At 46.4% G+C, this 22,262-nt stretch overlaps 34 non-coding genes across 34 annotated transcripts; 7 read left to right on the top strand and 27 right to left on the bottom strand.

The window, feature by feature from the left end:
* Window positions 1–3,011: 3,011 nt before the first annotated feature.
* trnap-ugg (transfer RNA proline (anticodon UGG)) lies at window positions 3,012–3,083 on the bottom strand. Its single transcript has one exon. It is a non-coding gene; the product is annotated as a tRNA-Pro (tRNA).
* A 929-nt stretch (window positions 3,084–4,012) lies between these two features.
* trnaa-agc (transfer RNA alanine (anticodon AGC)) lies at window positions 4,013–4,085 on the top strand. Its single transcript has one exon. It is a non-coding gene; the product is annotated as a tRNA-Ala (tRNA).
* Window positions 4,086–4,935: 850 nt separating this feature from the next.
* Window positions 4,936–5,007, bottom strand: trnaq-uug (transfer RNA glutamine (anticodon UUG)). Its single transcript has one exon. It is a non-coding gene; the product is annotated as a tRNA-Gln (tRNA).
* Window positions 5,008–5,318: 311 nt separating this feature from the next.
* trnai-aau (transfer RNA isoleucine (anticodon AAU)) lies at window positions 5,319–5,393 on the bottom strand. Its single transcript has one exon. It is a non-coding gene; the product is annotated as a tRNA-Ile (tRNA).
* Window positions 5,394–5,478: 85 nt separating this feature from the next.
* On the bottom strand, window positions 5,479–5,550 carry trnap-ugg (transfer RNA proline (anticodon UGG)). The gene has a single exon. It is a non-coding gene; the product is annotated as a tRNA-Pro (tRNA).
* A 929-nt stretch (window positions 5,551–6,479) lies between these two features.
* On the top strand, window positions 6,480–6,552 carry trnaa-agc (transfer RNA alanine (anticodon AGC)). Its single transcript has one exon. It is a non-coding gene; the product is annotated as a tRNA-Ala (tRNA).
* A 695-nt stretch (window positions 6,553–7,247) lies between these two features.
* Window positions 7,248–7,319, bottom strand: trnaq-cug (transfer RNA glutamine (anticodon CUG)). The gene has a single exon. It is a non-coding gene; the product is annotated as a tRNA-Gln (tRNA).
* A 94-nt stretch (window positions 7,320–7,413) lies between these two features.
* Window positions 7,414–7,485, bottom strand: trnaq-uug (transfer RNA glutamine (anticodon UUG)). Its single transcript has one exon. It is a non-coding gene; the product is annotated as a tRNA-Gln (tRNA).
* A 311-nt stretch (window positions 7,486–7,796) lies between these two features.
* On the bottom strand, window positions 7,797–7,871 carry trnai-aau (transfer RNA isoleucine (anticodon AAU)). The gene has a single exon. It is a non-coding gene; the product is annotated as a tRNA-Ile (tRNA).
* Window positions 7,872–7,956: 85 nt separating this feature from the next.
* On the bottom strand, window positions 7,957–8,028 carry trnap-ugg (transfer RNA proline (anticodon UGG)). Its single transcript has one exon. It is a non-coding gene; the product is annotated as a tRNA-Pro (tRNA).
* Window positions 8,029–8,957: 929 nt separating this feature from the next.
* On the top strand, window positions 8,958–9,030 carry trnaa-agc (transfer RNA alanine (anticodon AGC)). The gene has a single exon. It is a non-coding gene; the product is annotated as a tRNA-Ala (tRNA).
* Window positions 9,031–9,725: 695 nt separating this feature from the next.
* trnaq-cug (transfer RNA glutamine (anticodon CUG)) lies at window positions 9,726–9,797 on the bottom strand. The gene has a single exon. It is a non-coding gene; the product is annotated as a tRNA-Gln (tRNA).
* Window positions 9,798–9,891: 94 nt separating this feature from the next.
* Window positions 9,892–9,963, bottom strand: trnaq-uug (transfer RNA glutamine (anticodon UUG)). The gene has a single exon. It is a non-coding gene; the product is annotated as a tRNA-Gln (tRNA).
* Window positions 9,964–10,274: 311 nt separating this feature from the next.
* On the bottom strand, window positions 10,275–10,349 carry trnai-aau (transfer RNA isoleucine (anticodon AAU)). The gene has a single exon. It is a non-coding gene; the product is annotated as a tRNA-Ile (tRNA).
* An 85-nt stretch (window positions 10,350–10,434) lies between these two features.
* trnap-ugg (transfer RNA proline (anticodon UGG)) lies at window positions 10,435–10,506 on the bottom strand. Its single transcript has one exon. It is a non-coding gene; the product is annotated as a tRNA-Pro (tRNA).
* Window positions 10,507–11,435: 929 nt separating this feature from the next.
* Window positions 11,436–11,508, top strand: trnaa-agc (transfer RNA alanine (anticodon AGC)). The gene has a single exon. It is a non-coding gene; the product is annotated as a tRNA-Ala (tRNA).
* Window positions 11,509–12,203: 695 nt separating this feature from the next.
* Window positions 12,204–12,275, bottom strand: trnaq-cug (transfer RNA glutamine (anticodon CUG)). The gene has a single exon. It is a non-coding gene; the product is annotated as a tRNA-Gln (tRNA).
* Window positions 12,276–12,369: 94 nt separating this feature from the next.
* On the bottom strand, window positions 12,370–12,441 carry trnaq-uug (transfer RNA glutamine (anticodon UUG)). The gene has a single exon. It is a non-coding gene; the product is annotated as a tRNA-Gln (tRNA).
* Window positions 12,442–12,575: 134 nt separating this feature from the next.
* On the bottom strand, window positions 12,576–12,648 carry trnaf-gaa (transfer RNA phenylalanine (anticodon GAA)). The gene has a single exon. It is a non-coding gene; the product is annotated as a tRNA-Phe (tRNA).
* Window positions 12,649–12,754: 106 nt separating this feature from the next.
* On the bottom strand, window positions 12,755–12,828 carry trnai-aau (transfer RNA isoleucine (anticodon AAU)). The gene has a single exon. It is a non-coding gene; the product is annotated as a tRNA-Ile (tRNA).
* A 1,865-nt stretch (window positions 12,829–14,693) lies between these two features.
* Window positions 14,694–14,765, bottom strand: trnaq-cug (transfer RNA glutamine (anticodon CUG)). Its single transcript has one exon. It is a non-coding gene; the product is annotated as a tRNA-Gln (tRNA).
* Window positions 14,766–14,859: 94 nt separating this feature from the next.
* trnaq-uug (transfer RNA glutamine (anticodon UUG)) lies at window positions 14,860–14,931 on the bottom strand. The gene has a single exon. It is a non-coding gene; the product is annotated as a tRNA-Gln (tRNA).
* A 134-nt stretch (window positions 14,932–15,065) lies between these two features.
* On the bottom strand, window positions 15,066–15,138 carry trnaf-gaa (transfer RNA phenylalanine (anticodon GAA)). Its single transcript has one exon. It is a non-coding gene; the product is annotated as a tRNA-Phe (tRNA).
* A 1,275-nt stretch (window positions 15,139–16,413) lies between these two features.
* On the top strand, window positions 16,414–16,486 carry trnaa-agc (transfer RNA alanine (anticodon AGC)). The gene has a single exon. It is a non-coding gene; the product is annotated as a tRNA-Ala (tRNA).
* Window positions 16,487–17,338: 852 nt separating this feature from the next.
* Window positions 17,339–17,410, bottom strand: trnaq-uug (transfer RNA glutamine (anticodon UUG)). Its single transcript has one exon. It is a non-coding gene; the product is annotated as a tRNA-Gln (tRNA).
* Window positions 17,411–17,721: 311 nt separating this feature from the next.
* Window positions 17,722–17,796, bottom strand: trnai-aau (transfer RNA isoleucine (anticodon AAU)). The gene has a single exon. It is a non-coding gene; the product is annotated as a tRNA-Ile (tRNA).
* An 85-nt stretch (window positions 17,797–17,881) lies between these two features.
* trnap-ugg (transfer RNA proline (anticodon UGG)) lies at window positions 17,882–17,953 on the bottom strand. Its single transcript has one exon. It is a non-coding gene; the product is annotated as a tRNA-Pro (tRNA).
* Window positions 17,954–18,882: 929 nt separating this feature from the next.
* trnaa-agc (transfer RNA alanine (anticodon AGC)) lies at window positions 18,883–18,955 on the top strand. The gene has a single exon. It is a non-coding gene; the product is annotated as a tRNA-Ala (tRNA).
* Window positions 18,956–19,650: 695 nt separating this feature from the next.
* Window positions 19,651–19,722, bottom strand: trnaq-cug (transfer RNA glutamine (anticodon CUG)). The gene has a single exon. It is a non-coding gene; the product is annotated as a tRNA-Gln (tRNA).
* A 94-nt stretch (window positions 19,723–19,816) lies between these two features.
* trnaq-uug (transfer RNA glutamine (anticodon UUG)) lies at window positions 19,817–19,888 on the bottom strand. Its single transcript has one exon. It is a non-coding gene; the product is annotated as a tRNA-Gln (tRNA).
* Window positions 19,889–20,199: 311 nt separating this feature from the next.
* trnai-aau (transfer RNA isoleucine (anticodon AAU)) lies at window positions 20,200–20,274 on the bottom strand. The gene has a single exon. It is a non-coding gene; the product is annotated as a tRNA-Ile (tRNA).
* Window positions 20,275–20,359: 85 nt separating this feature from the next.
* Window positions 20,360–20,431, bottom strand: trnap-ugg (transfer RNA proline (anticodon UGG)). Its single transcript has one exon. It is a non-coding gene; the product is annotated as a tRNA-Pro (tRNA).
* A 929-nt stretch (window positions 20,432–21,360) lies between these two features.
* trnaa-agc (transfer RNA alanine (anticodon AGC)) lies at window positions 21,361–21,433 on the top strand. Its single transcript has one exon. It is a non-coding gene; the product is annotated as a tRNA-Ala (tRNA).
* A 695-nt stretch (window positions 21,434–22,128) lies between these two features.
* Window positions 22,129–22,200, bottom strand: trnaq-cug (transfer RNA glutamine (anticodon CUG)). Its single transcript has one exon. It is a non-coding gene; the product is annotated as a tRNA-Gln (tRNA).
* Between the last annotated feature and the right edge of the window lie 62 nt (window positions 22,201–22,262).

Raw genomic sequence — 22,262 nt, 5'->3', positions numbered from 1 at the left:
CGTGCCAACAGCGCTTTCACAGTTGCGGTCTTCTGTACACCAGTTTGGATAGCTGCAGGTGGAGGTGCAGTGGTTGCAGAAGCACTGGAGGTTGCAGCGTGAGGTGCAGGCTGACGTACGCTGGTGCCCACAGCAGAAGCCCGTCTTTTCAGGACATATGTCTTGAAAATGGCCATGTTGGTTTTGGGCCTGGCATCTGCCTTAACGAGGTACCTGATGAGGGCTTGAGCCTCCTTGCTCTGGTCCTCATAAACATCTTTCATGGACCGGCCCTGGAAGTCACCAAACTCCACCATCAAGCAGCCCTGGTCTCCAATTGCCCGGGCTTCTGCCTGCATTTCCTGCTTCCTCTGATACTTCTCCACTTCTTCTGCCATCTCTCTAATTTGAGAAGAGTACTGTAGGAACAGTTGTTTATTTTCTGACAGGGGTGTTGTCTGCACCGTCTCATTGGAAATGCTGAGCACCAAATACACGGCATACCCCAGAGAGTTTTCCAGGAGCCATCTAAATCTCTGGCCCTGGTACTTCCCAAACTGAAGTTTGCAGTGAGCCAGTACTAAAAACTGGTCACTGGGCTCTCCACCGTTTGTGCTGACAAAAGTACTGGCCTCTGACAGCACCTCCTCCTTAGGTTTGGCCCTTCCAGACTCCACATTTTCAAGGCGCCTCGCCTCCGCCGAAGGCGCCATGAGGAGTCGGCATGATGTTGCCGATTGGCGTTGAAAAGAGGGATATGCATACATTTTCTGAAATGAAAATCAGAAAAAGACTACTACCTTTTGCAATCTAAAAGACACCTGTATGTTAAGTGTGTAACAATAATTTAACAAGCTACGCATAAACTATATTACTGTGGTAATAAACATGGCCATGACATAAACTGTCCTGAAGATGAGTTTTCTACAAAGGACAGGAATCCCTGACATATAAAATATGTAACGTCAATATGAAGTCTGAAATTTCCTTTTATTTTCAATGCTGTCATCTTAAACCATGATTACACACACACCAGGCTACAAAATATTACATTAAATATATCATACTTCAAATGTTGTCATCTTACCCCAGGGTTACACCAGGTGTTTTTACCTCTTAAAATCTCAGCCATTTTTCTGTGTTTTTAACTTTCTGGTCTACCTAAATTAAAATGAGCACTATTCCCGCATACTTTGGCCCATATGGATACATTTGGCCTTTTTTTGTTTGTTTTTAGTTAAGACTCTCAATGTTTTTTTATAAAAAAAGTCATTATTATTACATTATTTTAGAAAATATCAATTATTTCTTGGTAAATGCAGTTTTCCATATCTCCACAACAATTTGGTAACGATTTTTACAATTAAAATGTGTGTGTGTTATTATGTGTTAATACCAAATATAAATGTAAATAGTTTAATCATTATTTTCATTCATAGGGCCCAGAAACCATGATTTCTTAGGCAATAAACACATCATTGTTGACAGTAGCATAGCTTAATTAGCTGACGGTCGATAAATTTAACTTATCTGATCATTTATCATGTGAAAAGTTACAGGTCCACAGGTACTGAAGAAAGCATGAACTGTACATGCTAGCTAGCTATACTGACACGATTCATTTTCCAAAAATACACACTGTATATGAACAAATAATGACCAGTTTTCAATGAATGAAGTAATAGCCTTACCTTTAACAAAGATGACAACAACGGCGATTGGTCAAAAGGAGGCCACAGGAGAGAAACGCGATTGATCAAAAGTAAGCCACGGAAGAGAAATGCGATTGTTCAAAAGTAAGCCACAGGCGAAACGCGTTTGGTAAAAAGTAAGCAATAGGCGAAACGCGATTGGTCAAAAGTAAGCCACAGGCGAAACGCGATTGGTCAAAAGTAAACCACAGGCGAAACGCGATTGGCTCATGTGGGCTTACTTTGTGCTTACTTTGGCTCAGTCGGTGGGAAGCAGTAGGCGCAAGCGAGAGGTAGCAGGATCGATGCCCGCATTCTCCAAGTTGGCTCCTGCCCTTTTACTCACACATCCCTAGATCAGTGGTTTTCAATCCTGTCCTGGAGGCATCCCTGCCCTGCACATTTCGCATTTCCCCTCATCTAACACACCTGTTTCAAATCATCAGCTCATTAGTAGAGACCGCGAGACCTTATTTGGGTGTGTCTAAAAAGGGAGACAATAAAAATGTGCAGGGCAGGGGTGCCTCCAGGACAGGTTTGAGAACCACTGCCCTAAAGAAACAGACTGAGCATCGATGCAATGCGGCCACACTCTCTACGTTAGTAAATTTTTTTGGACTAAAAGGTGCCGAAAAGTATTTCAGACATTGTCCTGCGCAAACTAGGTCCCACCTAGATTTGAACTCAGATCACTGGATTCAGAGTTCAGAGTGCTAACCATTACACCATGGAACCTTAACTGGAGCAGCTGTTGCTCACAGGGCCACAAACACTGGCACCATCGCCAAACCAGTGCTGTTTTATCTTTTCCTGCTGCAAGAAAGCACACAGGCTCCACCGAGATTCGAACTCAGATCACTGGATTCAAAGCCCAGAGTGCTGACAATTACACCATGGAACCGAAACTGCTTGGTTGGAGGCCAACTTGGAAACAGATAGCTCTCTGGCTGTGGGGAAGCAGTTATACAGAGAGGTTGGAACCCAGTGATTTTTGGTCAATGGCCCGCCTCAAAAAAGGGAAAAGAGTGGGAGATGTTGCTGAAACCCGGGACCGAACCAGGGACCTTTAGATCTTCAGTCTAACGGTCTCCCAACTGAGCTATTTTGGCTACAACAGACCTCTGCTTAGCAAGGGATTTCAGTGAGATCACCCTACTCATTGTCGGAGCTGAAGAGCAGAGCAGAGATGAGCCCCCAGACAATAAAAACAGCTGGCCAGTACGGGGATCGAACCCGCGACCGAGCTAATTTAGCCATCAGTGTCTGCCTGATTGAAAAAAACCTGCCATAATGTTTGTGAATGCAATGAGACAATAAAGCTTCACGTTTTAACCTGAACAAGGGCTCGTCCGGGATTTGAACCCGGGACCTCTCGCACCCAAAGCGAGAATCATACCCCTAGACCAACGAGCCTTCTTGCCCAAAGCAAAGAAAAAAGAGCTATTTCAGCATCAACAAAAGAAGGAACATGAACTAATGTGGAAGCAATCAAAGTCCTCGAGACAGTGTGAAAGGCTAACGAATGCAAGTTGGCCTCTTAATTGACCTAAAAATGGGGCTGTATCTAACATGTAGAGGGATGTTAGCTGAAACGGTCAGATGTCACTTAGACCAGCGGGTCTCAATTCCAGTCCTCGCGCCCCCTGCTCTTCACATTTTGTAAGTTTCTCGTATAGCTTCAGACATTTGTTCCATTCGAACGTAAGTGCCCTGAGAACTGGACATCACATGACATCCCTCCGTGATTCAAGTTCAAAGCGTATGTATACTTTCAATTCATAGTGAGTAATACAGTGGTGTATCGAGGTATACAGAGGTAAATGATGTCACACTTCTCCATGTGTGAAGAAGTTGCGCAGCACAAATCCGTGAACCAATGTTCCAAAGTGAAGTATACTTTGACGGATTTCCCCTGCTCAGGGAGTGGGGAGCAATGAACACTGTGTAGGGACCATGTCAATCGCTAGGAGCTCACTTCTAATGAGCTGATTATCCGAATCAGGTGTGCTAACAAAGAGAGACATGCAAAACATGCAGACCTGGGGGGAGCGAGGACTAGAATTGAAAACCGCTTCCTTAGACTTTAAGTCAGTGTGAGCAAAAGAGGTGAAAAGTTGTCTGCATGACCCGAGTGTTCCAAGGTAGCCTACATAATACAAGAATCCATACACATTCATACTGGCGTAACAAGACCGAGAAGGTCCTTAAACACAAAACCTTAATCTCTTTGTTAATTCGACAACATAATCTTGGTCAGTGCAAAGGAGCAAGCCCAGAGGAGGGACAGCCTCTTTGCATCAAACCCGTCATTCCCAGCTACGCTCGTCATTCTTGAAAGGCCAGGGGAATTAGCTCAAATGGTAGAGCGCTCGCTTAGCATGCGAGAGGTAGCGGGATCGATGCCCGCATTCTCCAAGTTGGCTCCTGCCCTTTTACTCACACATCCCTAGATCAGTGGTTTTCAATCCTGTCCTGGAGGCATCCCTGCCCTGCACATTTCGCATTTCCCCGCATCTAACAAACCTGTTTCAAATCATCAGCTCATTAGTAGAGACTGCAAGACCTGATTTGGGTGTGTCTAATAAGGGAGACATACAAAATGTTCAGGGCAGGGGTGCCTCCAGGAAAGGTTTGAAAACCTTTGCCCTAAAGAGACCGACTGAGCGTTGACGCAATGCTGCCACACTCCCACGTTAGCTTTTTTTGGGCTCACAGCTGCCAAAAAGTATTTCAGACATGGTCCTGTGCAAATTGGTTGCAAAACAGTGTCATTTTACGCACAGTTCCCTAAAGCAGTGGTTTTCAAACCTGTCCTGGAGGCACCCCTGCCCTCCAAATTTTGAATGTTTCCCTCATCTAACACACCTGTTTCAAATCATCAGCTCATTAGTAGAGACCGCGAGACCTTATTTGGGTGTGTCTAATAAGGGAGACAATAAAAATGTGCCTGGCAGGGGTGCCTCCAGTACAGGTTTGAGAACCACTGCCCTAAAGAGACAGACTGAGCATCGATGCAATGCGGCCACACTCTCTACGTTAGTTAATTTTTTTGGACTAAAAGGTGCCGAAAAGTATTTCAGACATTGTCCTGCACAAACTAGGACCCACCAAGATTTGAACTCAGATCACTGGATTCAGAGTCCAGAGTGCTAACCTTTACACCATGGAACCTTAACTGGAGCAGCTGTTGCTCACAGGGCCACAAACACTGGCACCATCGCCAAACCAGTGCTGTTTTATCTTTTCCTGCGGCAAGAAAGCACACAGGCTCCACCGAGATTCGAACTCAGATCACTGGATTCAAAGCCCAGAGTGCTAACAATTACACCATGGAACCGAAACTGCTTGGTTGGAGGCCAACTTGGAAACAGATAACTCTCTGGCTGTGGGGAAGCAGTTATACAGAGAGGTTGGAACCCAGTGATTTTTGGTCAATGGCCTGCCTCAAAAAAGGGAAAAGAGTGGGAGATGTTGCTGAAACCCGGCAGCGAACCAGGGACCTTTAGATCTTCAGTCTAACGGTCTCCCAACTGAGCTATTTCAGCTACAACAGACCTCTGCTTAGCAAGGGATTTCAGTGAGATCACCCTACTCATTGTCGGAGCTGAAGAGCAGAGCAGAGATGAGCCCCCAGACAATAAAAACAGCTGGCCAGTACGGGGATCGAACCCGCGACCTTGGCGTTATTAGCACCACGTTCTAACCAGCTGAGCTAACTTAGCCATCAGTGTCTGCCTGATTGAAAAAACCTGCCATAATGTTTGTGAATGCAATGAGACAATAAAGCTTCACGTTTTAACCTGAACAAGGGCTCGTCCGGGATTTGAACCCGGGACCTCTCGCACCCAAAGCGAGAATCATACCCCTAGACCAACGAGCCTTCTTGCCCAAAGCCAAGAAAAAAGAGCTATTTCAGCATCAACAAAAGAAGGAACATGAACTAATGTGGAAGCAATCAAAGTCCTCGAGACAGTGTGAAAGGCTAACAAATGCAAGTTGGCCTCTTAATTGACCTAAAAATGGGGCTGTATCTAACATGTAGAGGGATGTTAGCTGAAACGGTCAGATGTCACTTAGACCAGCGGGTCTCAATTCCAGTCCTCGCGCCCCCTGCTCTTCACATTTTGTAAGTTTCTCGTATAGCTTCAGACATTTGTTCCATTCGAACGTAAGTGCCCTGAGAACTGGACATCACATGACATCCCTCCGTGATTCAAGTTCAAAGCGTATGTATACTTTCAATTCATAGTGAGTAATACAGTGGTGTATCGAGGTATACAGAGGTAAATGATGTCACACTTCTCCATGTGTGAAGAAGTTGCGCAGCACAAATCCGTGAACCAATGTTCCAAAGTGAAGTATACTTTGACGGATTTCCCCTGCTCAGGGAGTGGGGAGCAATGAACACTGTGTAGGGACCATGTCAATCGCTAGGAGCTCACTTCTAATGAGCTGATTATCCGAATCAGGTGTGCTAACAAAGAGAGACATGCAAAACATGCAGACCTGGGGGGAGCGAGGACTAGAATTGAGAACCGCTTCCTTAGACTTTAAGTCAGTGTGAGCAAAAGAGGTGAAAAGTTGTCTGCATGACCCGAGTGTTCCAAGGTAGCCTACATAATACAAGAATCCATACACATTCATACTGGCGTAACAAGACCGAGAAGGTCCTTAAACACAAAAGCTTAATCTCTTTGTTAATTCGACAACATAATCTTGGCCAGTGCAAAGGAGCAAGCCCAGAGGAGGGACAGCCTCTTTGCATCAAACTCGTCACTCCCAGCTATGCTCGTCATTCTTGAAAGGCCAGGGGAATTAGCTCAAATGGTAGAGCGCTCGCTTAGCATGCGAGAGGTAGCGGGATCGATGCCCGCATTCTCCAAGTTGGCTCCTTCCCTTTTACTCACACATCCCTAGATCAGTGGTTTTCAATCCTGTCCTGGAGGCATCCCTGCCCTGCACATTTCGCATTTCCCCTCATCTAACAAACCTGTTTCAAATCATCAGCTCATTAGTAGAGACTGCAAGACCTGATTTGGGTGTGTCTAATAAGGGAGACATACAAAATGTTCAGGGCAGGGGTGCCTCCAGGAAAGGTTTGAAAACCATTGCCCTAAAGAGACCGACTGAGCGTTAACGCAATGCTGCCACACTCCCACGTTAGCTTTTTTTGGGCTCACAGCTGCCAAAAAGTATTTCAGACATGGTCCTGTGCAAATTGGTTGCAAAACAGTGCCATTTTACGCACAGTTCCCTAAAGCAGTGGTTTTCAAACCTGTCCTGGAGGCACCCCTGCCCTCCAAATTTTGAATGTTTCCCTCATCTAACACACCTGTTTCAAATCATCAGCTCATTAGTAGAGACCGCGAGACCTTATTTGGGTGTGTCTAATAAGGGAGACAATAAAAATGTGCCTGGCAGGGGTGCCTCCAGGACAGGTTTGAGAACCACTGCCCTAAAGAGACAGACTGAGCATCGATGCAATGCGGCCACACTCTCTACGTTAGTTAATTTTTTTGGAATAAAAGGTGCCGAAAAGTATTTCAGACATTGTCCTGCGCAAACTGGTGGCAAAATAGATCCCACCGAGATTTGAACTCGGATCACTGGATTCAGAGTCCAGAGTGCTAACCATTACACCATGGAACCTTATCTGGTGCAGCTGTTGCTCACATGGCCACAAACACTGGCACCATCGCCAAACTAGTGCTGTTTTATCTTTTCCTGCGGCAAGAAAGCACACAGGCTCCACCGAGATTCGAACTCAGATCACTGGATTCAAAGCCCAGAGTGCTAACAATTACACCATGGAACCGAAACTGCTTGGTTGGAGGCCAACTTGGAAACAGATAACTCTCTGGCTGTGGGGAAGCAGTTATACAGAGAGGTTGGAACCCAGTGATTTTTGGTCAATGGCCTGCCTCAAAAAAGGGAAAAGAGTGGGAGATGTTGCTGAAACCCGGCAGCGAACCAGGGACCTTTAGATCTTCAGTCTAACGGTCTCCCAACTGAGCTATTTCAGCTACAACAGACCTCTGCTTAGCAAGGGATTTCAGTGAGATCACCCTACTCATTGTCGGAGCTGAAGAGCAGAGCAGAGATGAGCCCCCAGACAATAAAAACAGCTGGCCAGTACGGGGATCGAACCCGCGACCTTGGCGTTATTAGCACCACGTTCTAACCAGCTGAGCTAACTTAGCCATCAGTGTCTGCCTGATTGAAAAAACCTGCCATAATGTTTGTGAATGCAATGAGACAATAAAGCTTCACGTTTTAACCTGAACAAGGGCTCGTCCGGGATTTGAACCCGGGACCTCTCGCACCCAAAGCGAGAATCATACCCCTAGACCAACGAGCCTTCTTGCCCAAAGCCAAGAAAAAAGAGCTATTTCAGCATCAACAAAAGAAGGAACATGAACTAATGTGGAAGCAATCAAAGTCCTCGAGACAGTGTGAAAGGCTAACAAATGCAAGTTGGCCTCTTAATTGACCTAAAAATGGGGCTGTATCTAACATGTAGAGGGATGTTAGCTGAAACGGTCAGATGTCACTTAGACCAGCGGGTCTCAATTCCAGTCCTCGCGCCCCCTGCTCTTCACATTTTGTAAGTTTCTCGTATAGCTTCAGACATTTGTTCCATTCGAACGTAAGTGCCCTGAGAACTGGACATCACATGACATCCCTCCGTGATTCAAGTTCAAAGCGTATGTATACTTTCAATTCATAGTGAGTAATACAGTGGTGTATCGAGGTATACAGAGGTAAATGATGTCACACTTCTCCATGTGTGAAGAAGTTGCGCAGCACAAATCCGTGAACCAATGTTCCAAAGTGAAGTATACTTTGACGGATTTCCCCTGCTCAGGGAGTGGGGAGCAATGAACACTGTGTAGGGACCATGTCAATCGCTAGGAGCTCACTTCTAATGAGCTGATTATCCGAATCAGGTGTGCTAACAAAGAGAGACATGCAAAACATGCAGACCTGGGGGGAGCGAGGACTAGAATTGAGAACCGCTTCCTTAGACTTTAAGTCAGTGTGAGCAAAAGAGGTGAAAAGTTGTCTGCATGACCCGAGTGTTCCAAGGTAGCCTACATAATACAAGAATCCATACACATTCATACTGGCGTAACAAGACCGAGAAGGTCCTTAAACACAAAAGCTTAATCTCTTTGTTAATTCGACAACATAATCTTGGCCAGTGCAAAGGAGCAAGCCCAGAGGAGGGACAGCCTCTTTGCATCAAACTCGTCACTCCCAGCTATGCTCGTCATTCTTGAAAGGCCAGGGGAATTAGCTCAAATGGTAGAGCGCTCGCTTAGCATGCGAGAGGTAGCGGGATCGATGCCCGCATTCTCCAAGTTGGCTCCTTCCCTTTTACTCACACATCCCTAGATCAGTGGTTTTCAATCCTGTCCTGGAGGCATCCCTGCCCTGCACATTTCGCATTTCCCCTCATCTAACAAACCTGTTTCAAATCATCAGCTCATTAGTAGAGACTGCAAGACCTGATTTGGGTGTGTCTAATAAGGGAGACATACAAAATGTTCAGGGCAGGGGTGCCTCCAGGAAAGGTTTGAAAACCATTGCCCTAAAGAGACCGACTGAGCGTTAACGCAATGCTGCCACACTCCCACGTTAGCTTTTTTTGGGCTCACAGCTGCCAAAAAGTATTTCAGACATGGTCCTGTGCAAATTGGTTGCAAAACAGTGCCATTTTACGCACAGTTCCCTAAAGCAGTGGTTTTCAAACCTGTCCTGGAGGCACCCCTGCCCTCCAAATTTTGAATGTTTCCCTCATCTAACACACCTGTTTCAAATCATCAGCTCATTAGTAGAGACCGCGAGACCTTATTTGGGTGTGTCTAATAAGGGAGACAATAAAAATGTGCCTGGCAGGGGTGCCTCCAGGACAGGTTTGAGAACCACTGCCCTAAAGAGACAGACTGAGCATCGATGCAATGCGGCCACACTCTCTACGTTAGTAAATTTTTTTGGAATAAAAGGTGCCGAAAAGTATTTCAGACATTGTCCTGCGCAAACTGGTGGCAAAATAGATCCCACCGAGATTTGAACTCGGATCACTGGATTCAGAGTCCAGAGTGCTAACCATTACACCATGGAACCTTATCTGGTGCAGCTGTTGCTCACATGGCCACAAACACTGGCACCATCGCCAAACTAGTGCTGTTTTATCTTTTCCTGCGGCAAGAAAGCACACAGGCTCCACCGAGATTCGAACTCAGATCACTGGATTCAAAGCCCAGAGTGCTAACAATTACACCATGGAACCGAAACTGCTTGGTTGGAGGCCAACTTGGAAACAGATAACTCTCTGGCTGTGGGGAAGCAGTTATACAGAGAGGTTGGAACCCAGTGATTTTTGGTCAATGGCCTGCCTCAAAAAAGGGAAAAGAGTGGGAGATGTTGCTGAAACCCGGCAGCGAACCAGGGACCTTTAGATCTTCAGTCTAACGGTCTCCCAACTGAGCTATTTCAGCTACAACAGACCTCTGCTTAGCAAGGGATTTCAGTGAGATCACCCTACTCATTGTCGGAGCTGAAGAGCAGAGCAGAGATGAGCCCCCAGACAATAAAAACAGCTGGCCAGTACGGGGATCGAACCCGCGACCTTGGCGTTATTAGCACCACGTTCTAACCAGCTGAGCTAACTTAGCCATCAGTGTCTGCCTGATTGAAAAAACCTGCCATAATGTTTGTGAATGCAATGAGACAATAAAGCTTCACGTTTTAACCTGAACAAGGGCTCGTCCGGGATTTGAACCCGGGACCTCTCGCACCCAAAGCGAGAATCATACCCCTAGACCAACGAGCCTTCTTGCCCAAAGCCAAGAAAAAAGAGCTATTTCAGCATCAACAAAAGAAGGAACATGAACTAATGTGGAAGCAATCAAAGTCCTCGAGACAGTGTGAAAGGCTAACAAATGCAAGTTGGCCTCTTAATTGACCTAAAAATGGGGCTGTATCTAACATGTAGAGGGATGTTAGCTGAAACGGTCAGATGTCACTTAGACCAGCGGGTCTCAATTCCAGTCCTCGCGCCCCCTGCTCTTCACATTTTGTAAGTTTCTCGTATAGCTTCAGACATTTGTTCCATTCGAACGTAAGTGCCCTGAGAACTGGACATCACATGACATCCCTCCGTGATTCAAGTTCAAAGCGTATGTATACTTTCAATTCATAGTGAGTAATACAGTGGTGTATCGAGGTATACAGAGGTAAATGATGTCACACTTCTCCATGTGTGAAGAAGTTGCGCAGCACAAATCCGTGAACCAATGTTCCAAAGTGAAGTATACTTTGACGGATTTCCCCTGCTCAGGGAGTGGGGAGCAATGAACACTGTGTAGGGACCATGTCAATCGCTAGGAGCTCACTTCTAATGAGCTGATTATCCGAATCAGGTGTGCTAACAAAGAGAGACATGCAAAACATGCAGACCTGGGGGGAGCGAGGACTAGAATTGAGAACCGCTTCCTTAGACTTTAAGTCAGTGTGAGCAAAAGAGGTGAAAAGTTGTCTGCATGACCCGAGTGTTCCAAGGTAGCCTACATAATACAAGAATCCATACACATTCATACTGGCGTAACAAGACCGAGAAGGTCCTTAAACACAAAAGCTTAATCTCTTTGTTAATTCGACAACATAATCTTGGCCAGTGCAAAGGAGCAAGCCCAGAGGAGGGACAGCCTCTTTGCATCAAACTCGTCACTCCCAGCTATGCTCGTCATTCTTGAAAGGCCAGGGGAATTAGCTCAAATGGTAGAGCGCTCGCTTAGCATGCGAGAGGTAGCGGGATCGATGCCCGCATTCTCCAAGTTGGCTCCTTCCCTTTTACTCACACATCCCTAGATCAGTGGTTTTCAATCCTGTCCTGGAGGCATCCCTGCCCTGCACATTTCGCATTTCCCCTCATCTAACAAACCTGTTTCAAATCATCAGCTCATTAGTAGAGACTGCAAGACCTGATTTGGGTGTGTCTAATAAGGGAGACATACAAAATGTTCAGGGCAGGGGTGCCTCCAGGAAAGGTTTGAAAACCATTGCCCTAAAGAGACCGACTGAGCGTTAACGCAATGCTGCCACACTCCCACGTTAGCTTTTTTTGGGCTCACAGCTGCCAAAAAGTATTTCAGACATGGTCCTGTGCAAATTGGTTGCAAAACAGTGCCATTTTACGCACAGTTCCCTAAAGCAGTGGTTTTCAAACCTGTCCTGGAGGCACCCCTGCCCTCCAAATTTTGAATGTTTCCCTCATCTAACACACCTGTTTCAAATCATCAGCTCATTAGTAGAGACCGCGAGACCTTATTTGGGTGTGTCTAATAAGGGAGACAATAAAAATGTGCCTGGCAGGGGTGCCTCCAGGACAGGTTTGAGAACCACTGCCCTAAAGAGACAGACTGAGCATCGATGCAATGCGGCCACACTCTCTACGTTAGTTAATTTTTTTGGAATAAAAGGTGCCGAAAAGTATTTCAGACATTGTCCTGCGCAAACTGGTGGTAAAATAGATCCCACCGAGATTTGAACTCGGATCACTGGATTCAGAGTCCAGAGTGCTAACCATTACACCATGGAACCTTATCTGGTGCAGCTGTTGCTCACATGGCCACAAACACTGGCACCATCGCCAAACTAGTGCTGTTTTATCTTTTCCTGCGGCAAGAAAGCACACAGGCTCCACCGAGATTCGAACTCAGATCGCTGGATTCAAAGCCCAGAGTGCTGACCATTACACCATGGAACCGAAACTGCTTGGTTGGAGGCCAACTTGGAAACAGATAGCTCTCTGGTTGTGGGGAACAGTTATACAGAGAGGTTGGAACCCAGTGATTTTTGGTCAATGGCCCGCCTCAAAAAAGGGAAAAGTGCGGGAGATGTTGCCGAAACCCGGGATCGAACCAGGGACCTTTAGATCTTCAGTCTAACGCTCTCCCAACTGAGCTTTTTTGGCTACAACAAACCTCTGCTTTGTAAACAGTGATTTCAGTGAGATCACCCTACTCATTGTCGGAGCTGAAGAGCAGAGCAGAGATGAGCCCCCAGACAATAAAACCAGCTGGCCAGTACGGGGATCGAACCCGTGACCTTGGCGTTATTAGCACCACGCTCTAACCAGCTGAGCTAACCGGCCTGGCTTAGCCATCCATGTCTGCCTGATTGGAAAAAACCTGCCATAATGTTTGTGAAAGCAATGAGACAATAAAGCTTAACGTTTTAACCTGAACAAGGGCTAATTCGGGATTTGAACCCAGGACCTCTCGCACCCAAATCGAGAATCATACCCCTAGACCAACGAGCCTTCTTGCCCAAAAATAGAAAAAATAGCTATTTCAGCAACAACAAAAGAAGGAACATGAACTAACGTGGAAGCAATCAAAGTCCTCGAGACAGTGTGAAAGGCTAACGAATACAAGTTGGCCTCTTAATTGACCTAAAAATGGGGCTGTATCTAACATGTAGAGGGATGTTAGGGAGGACAGCTGAAATGGTCAGATGTCACTTAGACCAGCGGGCCTCAATTCCAGTCCTCGCGCCCCCTGCTCTTCACATTTTGTAAGTTTCTCGTATAGCTTCAGACATTTGTTCCATTCGAACGTAAGTGTCCTGAGAACTGGACATCACATGACATCGCTTCGTGATTCAAGTTCAAAGCGTATGTATACGTTTAATTCATAGTGAGTAATACAGTGGTGTATCGAGGTAAATGATGTCACACTTCTCCATGTGTGAAGAAGTTGCGCAGCACAAATCCGTGAACCAATGTTCCAAAGTGAAGTATACTTTGACGGATTTCCCCTGCTCAGGGAGTGGGGACCAATGAACACTGTGTAGGGACCATGTCAATCACTAGGAGCTCACTTCTAATGAGCTGATTATCCGAATCAGGTGTGCTAACAAAGAGAGACATGCAAAACATGCAGACCTGGGGGGAGCGAGCACTAGAATTGAGAACCGCTTCCTTAGACTTTAAGTCAGTGTGAGCAAAAGAGGTGAGAAGTTGTCTGCATGATCCGAGTGTTCCAAGGTAGCCTACAAAATACAATAATCCATACACATGCATACTGGCGTAACAAGACCGAGAAGGTCCTTAAACACAAAAGCTTAATCTCTTTGTTAATTCGACAACATAATCTCGGCCAGTGCAAAGGAGCAAGCCCAGAGGAGGGACAGCCTCTTTGCATCAAACCCATCATTCCCAGCTACGCTCGTCATTCTTGAAAGGCCAGGGGAATTAGCTCAAATGGTAGAGCGCTCGCTTAGCATGCGAGAGGTAGCGGGATCGATGCCTGCATTCTCCAAGTTGGCTCCTGCCCTTTTACTCACACATCCCTAGATCAGTGGTTTTCAATCCTGTCCTGGAGGCATCCCTGCCCTGCACATTTTTCGCATTTCCCCTCATCTAACAAACCTGTTTCAAATCATCAGCTCATTAGTAGAGACTGCAAGACCTGATTTGGGTGTGTCTAATAAGGGAGACATACAAAATGTTCAGGGCAGGGGTGCCTCCAGGAAAGGTTTGAAAACCATTGCCCTAAAGAGACCGACTGAGCGTTGACGCAATGCTGCCACACTCCCACGTTAGCTTTTTTTGGGCTCACAGCTGCCAAAAAGTATTTCAGACATGGTCCTGTGCAAATTGGTTGCAAAACACTGCCATTTTACGCACAGTTCCCTAAAGCAGTGGTTTTCAAACCTGTCCTGGAGGCACCCCTGCCCTCCAAATTTTGAATGTTTCCCTCATCTAACACACCTGTTTCAAATCATCAGCTCATTAGTAGAGACCGCGAGACCTTATTTGGGTGTGTCTAATAAGGGAGACAATAAAAATGTGCCTAGCAGGGGTGCCTCCAGGACAGGTTTGAGAACCACTGCCCTAAAGAGACAGACTGAGCATCGATGCAATGCGGCCACACTCTCTACGTTAGTTAATTTTTTTGGAATAAAAGGTGCCGAAAAGTATTTCAGACATTGTCCTGCGCAAACTGGTGGCAAAATAGATCCCACCGAGATTTGAACTCGGATCACTGGATTCAGAGTCCAGAGTGCTAACCATTACACCATGGAACCTTATCTGGTGCAGCTGTTGCTCACATGGCCACAAACACTGGCACCATCGCCAAACTAGTGCTGTTTTATCTTTTCCTGCGGCAAGAAAGCACACAGGCTCCACCGAGATTCGAACTCAGATCGCTGGATTCAAAGCCCAGAGTGCTGACCATTACACCATGGAACCGAAACTGCTTGGTTGGAGGCCAACTTGGAAACAGATAGCTCTCTGGTTGTGGGGAACAGTTATACAGAGAGGTTGGAACCCAGTGATTTTTGGTCAATGGCCCGCCTCAAAAAAGGGAAAAGTGCGGGAGATGTTGCCGAAACCCGGGATCGAACCAGGGACCTTTAGATCTTCAGTCTAACGCTCTCCCAACTGAGCTTTTTTGGCTACAACAAACCTCTGCTTTGTAAACAGTGATTTCAGTGAGATCACCCTACTCATTGTCGGAGCTGAAGAGCAGAGCAGAGATGAGCCCCCAGACAATAAAACCAGCTGGCCAGTACGGGGAGCGAACCCGTGACCTTGGCGTTATTAGCACCTCGCTCTAAACAGTTGAGCTAACCGGCCTGGCTTAGCCATCCATGTCTGCCTGATTGGAAAAAACCTGCCATAATGTTTGTGAAAGCAATGAGACAATAAAGCTTAACGTTTTAACCTGAACAAGGGCTAATTCGGGATTTGAACCCAGGACCTCTCGCACCCAAATCGAGAATCATACCCCTAGACCAACGAGCCTTCTTGCCCAAAAATAGAAAAAATAGCTATTTCAGCAACAACAAAAGAAGGAACATGAACTAACGTGGAAGCAATCAAAGTCCTCGAGACAGTGTGAAAGGCTAACGAATACAAGTTGGCCTCTTAATTGACCTAAAAATGGGGCTGTATCTAACATGTAGAGGGATGTTAGGGAGGACAGCTGAAATGGTCAGATGTCACTTAGACCAGCGGGCCTCAATTCCAGTCCTCGCGCCCCCTGCTCTTCACATTTTGTAAGTTTCTCGTATAGCTTCAGACATTTGTTCCATTCGAACGTAAGTGTCCTGAGAACTGGACATCACATGACATCGCTTCGTGATTCAAGTTCAAAGCGTATGTATACGTTTAATTCATAGTGAGTAATACAGTGGTGTATCGAGGTAAATGATGTCACACTTCTCCATGTGTGAAGAAGTTGCGCAGCACAAATCCGTGAACCAATGTTCCAAAGTGAAGTATACTTTGACGGATTTCCCCTGCTCAGGGAGTGGGGACCAATGAACACTGTGTAGGGACCATGTCAATCACTAGGAGCTCACTTCTAATGAGCTGATTATCCGAATCAGGTGTGCTAACAAAGAGAGACATGCAAAACATGCAGACCTGGGGGGAGCGAGCACTAGAATTGAGAACCGCTTCCTTAGACTTTAAGTCAGTGTGAGCAAAAGAGGTGAGAAGTTGTCTGCATGATCCGAGTGTTCCAAGGTAGCCTACAAAATACAATAATCCATACACATGCATACTGGCGTAACAAGACCGAGAAGGACCTTAAACACAAAAGCTTAATCTCTTTGTTAATTCGACAACATAATCTCGGCCAGTGCAAAGGAGCAAGCCCAGAGGAGGGACAGCCTCTTTGCATCAAACCCATCATTCCCAGCTACGCTCGTCATTCTTGAAAGGCCAGGGGAATTAGCTCAAATGGTAGAGCGCTCGCTTAGCATGCGAGAGGTAGTGGGATCGATGCCCGCATTCTCCAAGTTGGCTCCTGCCCTTTTACTCACACATCCCTAGATCAGTGGTTTTCAATCCTGTCCTGGAGGCATCCCTGCCCTGCACATTTTTCGCATTTCCCCTCATCTAACAAACCTGTTTCAAATCATCAGCTCATTAGTAGAGACTGCAAGACCTGATTTGGGTGTGTCTAATAAGGGAGACATACAAAATGTTCAGGGCAGGGGTGCCTCCAGGAAAGGTTTGAAAACCATTGCCCTAAAGAGACCGACTGAGCGTTGACGCAATGCTGCCACACTCCCACGTTAGCTTTTTTTGGGCTCACAGCTGCCAAAAAGTATTTCAGACATGGTCCTGTGCAAATTGGTTGCAAAACAGTGCCATTTTACGCACAGTTCCCTAAAGCAGTGGTTTTCAAACCTGTCCTGGAGGCACCCCTGCCCTCCAAATTTTGAATGTTTCCCTCATCTAACACACCTGTTTCAAATCATCAGCTCATTAGTAGAGACCGCGAGACCTTATTTGGGTGTGTCTAATAAGGGAGACAATAAAAATGTGCCTAGCAGGGGTGCCTCCAGGACAGGTTTGAGAACCACTGCCCTAAAGAGACAGACTGAGCATCGATGCAATGCGGCCACACTCTCTACGTTAGTTAATTTTTTTGGACTAAAAGGTGCCGAAAAGTATTTCAGACATTGTCCTGCACAAACTAGGTCCCACCAAGATTTGAACTCAGATCACTGGATTCAGAGTCCAGAGTGCTAACCTTTACACCATGGAACCTTAACTGGAGCAGCTGTTGCTCACAGGGCCACAAACACTGGCACCATCGCCAAACCAGTGCTGTTTTATCTTTTCCTGCGGCAAGAAAGCACACAGGCTCCACCGAGATTCGAACTCAGATCACTGGATTCAAAGCCCAGAGTGCTAACAATTACACCATGGAACCGAAACTGCTTGGTTGGAGGCCAACTTGGAAACAGATAACTCTCTGGCTGTGGGGAAGCAGTTATACAGAGAGGTTGGAACCCAGTGATTTTTGGTCAATGGCCTGCCTCAAAAAAGGGAAAAGAGTGGGAGATGTTGCTGAAACCCGGCAGCGAACCAGGGACCTTTAGATCTTCAGTCTAACGGTCTCCCAACTGAGCTATTTCAGCTACAACAGACCTCTGCTTAGCAAGGGATTTCAGTGAGATCACCCTACTCATTGTCGGAGCTGAAGAGCAGAGCAGAGATGAGCCCCCAGACAATAAAAACAGCTGGCCAGTACGGGGATCGAACCCGCGACCTTGGCGTTATTAGCACCACGTTCTAACCAGCTGAGCTAACTTAGCCATCAGTGTCTGCCTGATTGAAAAAACCTGCCATAATGTTTGTGAATGCAATGAGACAATAAAGCTTCACGTTTTAACCTGAACAAGGGCTCGTCCGGGATTTGAACCCGGGACCTCTCGCACCCAAAGCGAGAATCATACCCCTAGACCAACGAGCCTTCTTGCCCAAAGCCAAGAAAAAAGAGCTATTTCAGCATCAACAAAAGAAGGAACATGAACTAATGTGGAAGCAATCAAAGTCCTCGAGACAGTGTGAAAGGCTAACAAATGCAAGTTGGCCTCTTAATTGACCTAAAAATGGGGCTGTATCTAACATGTAGAGGGATGTTAGCTGAAACGGTCAGATGTCACTTAGACCAGCGGGTCTCAATTCCAGTCCTCGCGCCCCCTGCTCTTCACATTTTGTAAGTTTCTCGTATAGCTTCAGACATTTGTTCCATTCGAACGTAAGTGCCCTGAGAACTGGACATCACATGACATCCCTCCGTGATTCAAGTTCAAAGCGTATGTATACTTTCAATTCATAGTGAGTAATACAGTGGTGTATCGAGGTATACAGAGGTAAATGATGTCACACTTCTCCATGTGTGAAGAAGTTGCGCAGCACAAATCCGTGAACCAATGTTCCAAAGTGAAGTATACTTTGACGGATTTCCCCTGCTCAGGGAGTGGGGAGCAATGAACACTGTGTAGGGACCATGTCAATCGCTAGGAGCTCACTTCTAATGAGCTGATTATCCGAATCAGGTGTGCTAACAAAGAGAGACATGCAAAACATGCAGACCTGGGGGGAGCGAGGACTAGAATTGAGAACCGCTTCCTTAGACTTTAAGTCAGTGTGAGCAAAAGAGGTGAAAAGTTGTCTGCATGACCCGAGTGTTCCAAGGTAGCCTACATAATACAAGAATCCATACACATTCATACTGGCGTAACAAGACCGAGAAGGTCCTTAAACACAAAAGCTTAATCTCTTTGTTAATTCGACAACATAATCTTGGCCAGTGCAAAGGAGCAAGCCCAGAGGAGGGACAGCCTCTTTGCATCAAACTCGTCACTCCCAGCTATGCTCGTCATTCTTGAAAGGCCAGGGGAATTAGCTCAAATGGTAGAGCGCTCGCTTAGCATGCGAGAGGTAGCGGGATCGATGCCCGCATTCTCCAAGTTGGCTCCTTCCCTTTTACTCACACATCCCTAGATCAGTGGTTTTCAATCCTGTCCTGGAGGCATCCCTGCCCTGCACATTTCGCATTTCCCCTCATCTAACAAACCTGTTTCAAATCATCAGCTCATTAGTAGAGACTGCAAGACCTGATTTGGGTGTGTCTAATAAGGGAGACATACAAAATGTTCAGGGCAGGGGTGCCTCCAGGAAAGGTTTGAAAACCATTGCCCTAAAGAGACCGACTGAGCGTTAACGCAATGCTGCCACACTCCCACGTTAGCTTTTTTTGGGCTCACAGCTGCCAAAAAGTATTTCAGACATGGTCCTGTGCAAATTGGTTGCAAAACAGTGCCATTTTACGCACAGTTCCCTAAAGCAGTGGTTTTCAAACCTGTCCTGGAGGCACCCCTGCCCTCCAAATTTTGAATGTTTCCCTCATCTAACACACCTGTTTCAAATCATCAGCTCATTAGTAGAGACCGCGAGACCTTATTTGGGTGTGTCTAATAAGGGAGACAATAAAAATGTGCCTGGCAGGGGTGCCTCCAGGACAGGTTTGAGAACCACTGCCCTAAAGAGACAGACTGAGCATCGATGCAATGCGGCCACACTCTCTACGTTAGTTAATTTTTTTGGAATAAAAGGTGCCGAAAAGTATTTCAGACATTGTCCTGCGCAAACTGGTGGCAAAATAGATCCCACCGAGATTTGAACTCGGATCACTGGATTCAGAGTCCAGAGTGCTAACCATTACACCATGGAACCTTATCTGGTGCAGCTGTTGCTCACATGGCCACAAACACTGGCACCATCGCCAAACTAGTGCTGTTTTATCTTTTCCTGCGGCAAGAAAGCACACAGGCTCCACCGAGATTCGAACTCAGATCACTGGATTCAAAGCCCAGAGTGCTAACAATTACACCATGGAACCGAAACTGCTTGGTTGGAGGCCAACTTGGAAACAGATAACTCTCTGGCTGTGGGGAAGCAGTTATACAGAGAGGTTGGAACCCAGTGATTTTTGGTCAATGGCCTGCCTCAAAAAAGGGAAAAGAGTGGGAGATGTTGCTGAAACCCGGCAGCGAACCAGGGACCTTTAGATCTTCAGTCTAACGGTCTCCCAACTGAGCTATTTCAGCTACAACAGACCTCTGCTTAGCAAGGGATTTCAGTGAGATCACCCTACTCATTGTCGGAGCTGAAGAGCAGAGCAGAGATGAGCCCCCAGACAATAAAAACAGCTGGCCAGTACGGGGATCGAACCCGCGACCTTGGCGTTATTAGCACCACGTTCTAACCAGCTGAGCTAACTTAGCCATCAGTGTCTGCCTGATTGAAAAAACCTGCCATAATGTTTGTGAATGCAATGAGACAATAAAGCTTCACGTTTTAACCTGAACAAGGGCTCGTCCGGGATTTGAACCCGGGACCTCTCGCACCCAAAGCGAGAATCATACCCCTAGACCAACGAGCCTTCTTGCCCAAAGCCAAGAAAAAAGAGCTATTTCAGCATCAACAAAAGAAGGAACATGAACTAATGTGGAAGCAATCAAAGTCCTCGAGACAGTGTGAAAGGCTAACAAATGCAAGTTGGCCTCTTAATTGACCTAAAAATGGGGCTGTATCTAACATGTAGAGGGATGTTAGCTGAAACGGTCAGATGTCACTTAGACCAGCGGGTCTCAATTCCAGTCCTCGCGCCCCCTGCTCTTCACATTTTGTAAGTTTCTCGTATAGCTTCAGACATTTGTTCCATTCGAACGTAAGTGCCCTGAGAACTGGACATCACATGACATCCCTCCGTGATTCAAGTTCAAAGCGTATGTATACTTTCAATTCATAGTGAGTAATACAGTGGTGTATCGAGGTATACAGAGGTAAATGATGTCACACTTCTCCATGTGTGAAGAAGTTGCGCAGCACAAATCCGTGAACCAATGTTCCAAAGTGAAGTATACTTTGACGGATTTCCCCTGCTCAGGGAGTGGGGAGCAATGAACACTGTGTAGGGACCATGTCAATCGCTAGGAGCTCACTTCTAATGAGCTGATTATCCGAATCAGGTGTGCTAACAAAGAGAGACATGCAAAACATGCAGACCTGGGGGGAGCGAGGACTAGAATTGAGAACCGCTTCCTTAGACTTTAAGTCAGTGTGAGCAAAAGAGGTGAAAAGTTGTCTGCATGACCCGAGTGTTCCAAGGTAGCCTACATAATACAAGAATCCATACACATTCATACTGGCGTAACAAGACCGAGAAGGTCCTTAAACACAAAAGCTTAATCTCTTTGTTAATTCGACAACATAATCTTGGCCAGTGCAAAGGAGCAAGCCCAGAGGAGGGACAGCCTCTTTGCATCAAACTCGTCACTCCCAGCTATGCTCGTCATTCTTGAAAGGCCAGGGGAATTAGCTCAAATGGTAGAGCGCTCGCTTAGCATGCGAGAGGTAGCGGGATCGATGCCCGCATTCTCCAAGTTGGCTCCTTCCCTTTTACTCACACATCCCTAGATCAGTGGTTTTCAATCCTGTCCTGGAGGCATCCCTGCCCTGCACATTTCGCATTTCCCCTCATCTAACAAACCTGTTTCAAATCATCAGCTCATTAGTAGAGACTGCAAGACCTGATTTGGGTGTGTCTAATAAGGGAGACATACAAAATGTTCAGGGCAGGGGTGCCTCCAGGAAAGGTTTGAAAACCATTGCCCTAAAGAGACCGACTGAGCGTTAACGCAATGCTGCCACACTCCCACGTTAGCTTTTTTTGGGCTCACAGCTGCCAAAAAGTATTTCAGACATGGTCCTGTGCAAATTGGTTGCAAAACAGTGCCATTTTACGCACAGTTCCCTAAAGCAGTGGTTTTCAAACCTGTCCTGGAGGCACCCCTGCCCTCCAAATTTTGAATGTTTCCCTCATCTAACACACCTGTTTCAAATCATCAGCTCATTAGTAGAGACCGCGAGACCTTATTTGGGTGTGTCTAATAAGGGAGACAATAAAAATGTGCCTGGCAGGGGTGCCTCCAGGACAGGTTTGAGAACCACTGCCCTAAAGAGACAGACTGAGCATCGATGCAATGCGGCCACACTCTTTACGTTAGTAAATTTTTTTGGAATAAAAGGTGCCGAAAAGTATTTCAGACATTGTCCTGCGCAAACTGGTGGCAAAATAGATCCCACCGAGATTTGAACTCGGATCACTGGATTCAGAGTCCAGAGTGCTAACCATTACACCATGGAACCTTATCTGGTGCAGCTGTTGCTCACATGGCCACAAACACTGGCACCATCGCCAAACTAGTGCT

The sequence above is a fragment of the Carassius carassius genome, chromosome 8, assembly GCF_963082965.1.
Source record: "Carassius carassius chromosome 8, fCarCar2.1, whole genome shotgun sequence".
NCBI classification, from domain to species: domain Eukaryota; kingdom Metazoa; phylum Chordata; class Actinopteri; order Cypriniformes; family Cyprinidae; genus Carassius; species Carassius carassius.
Note: the sequence above shows the minus strand (reverse complement) of the source record. Positions and strands in the feature narration are given on the sequence as shown.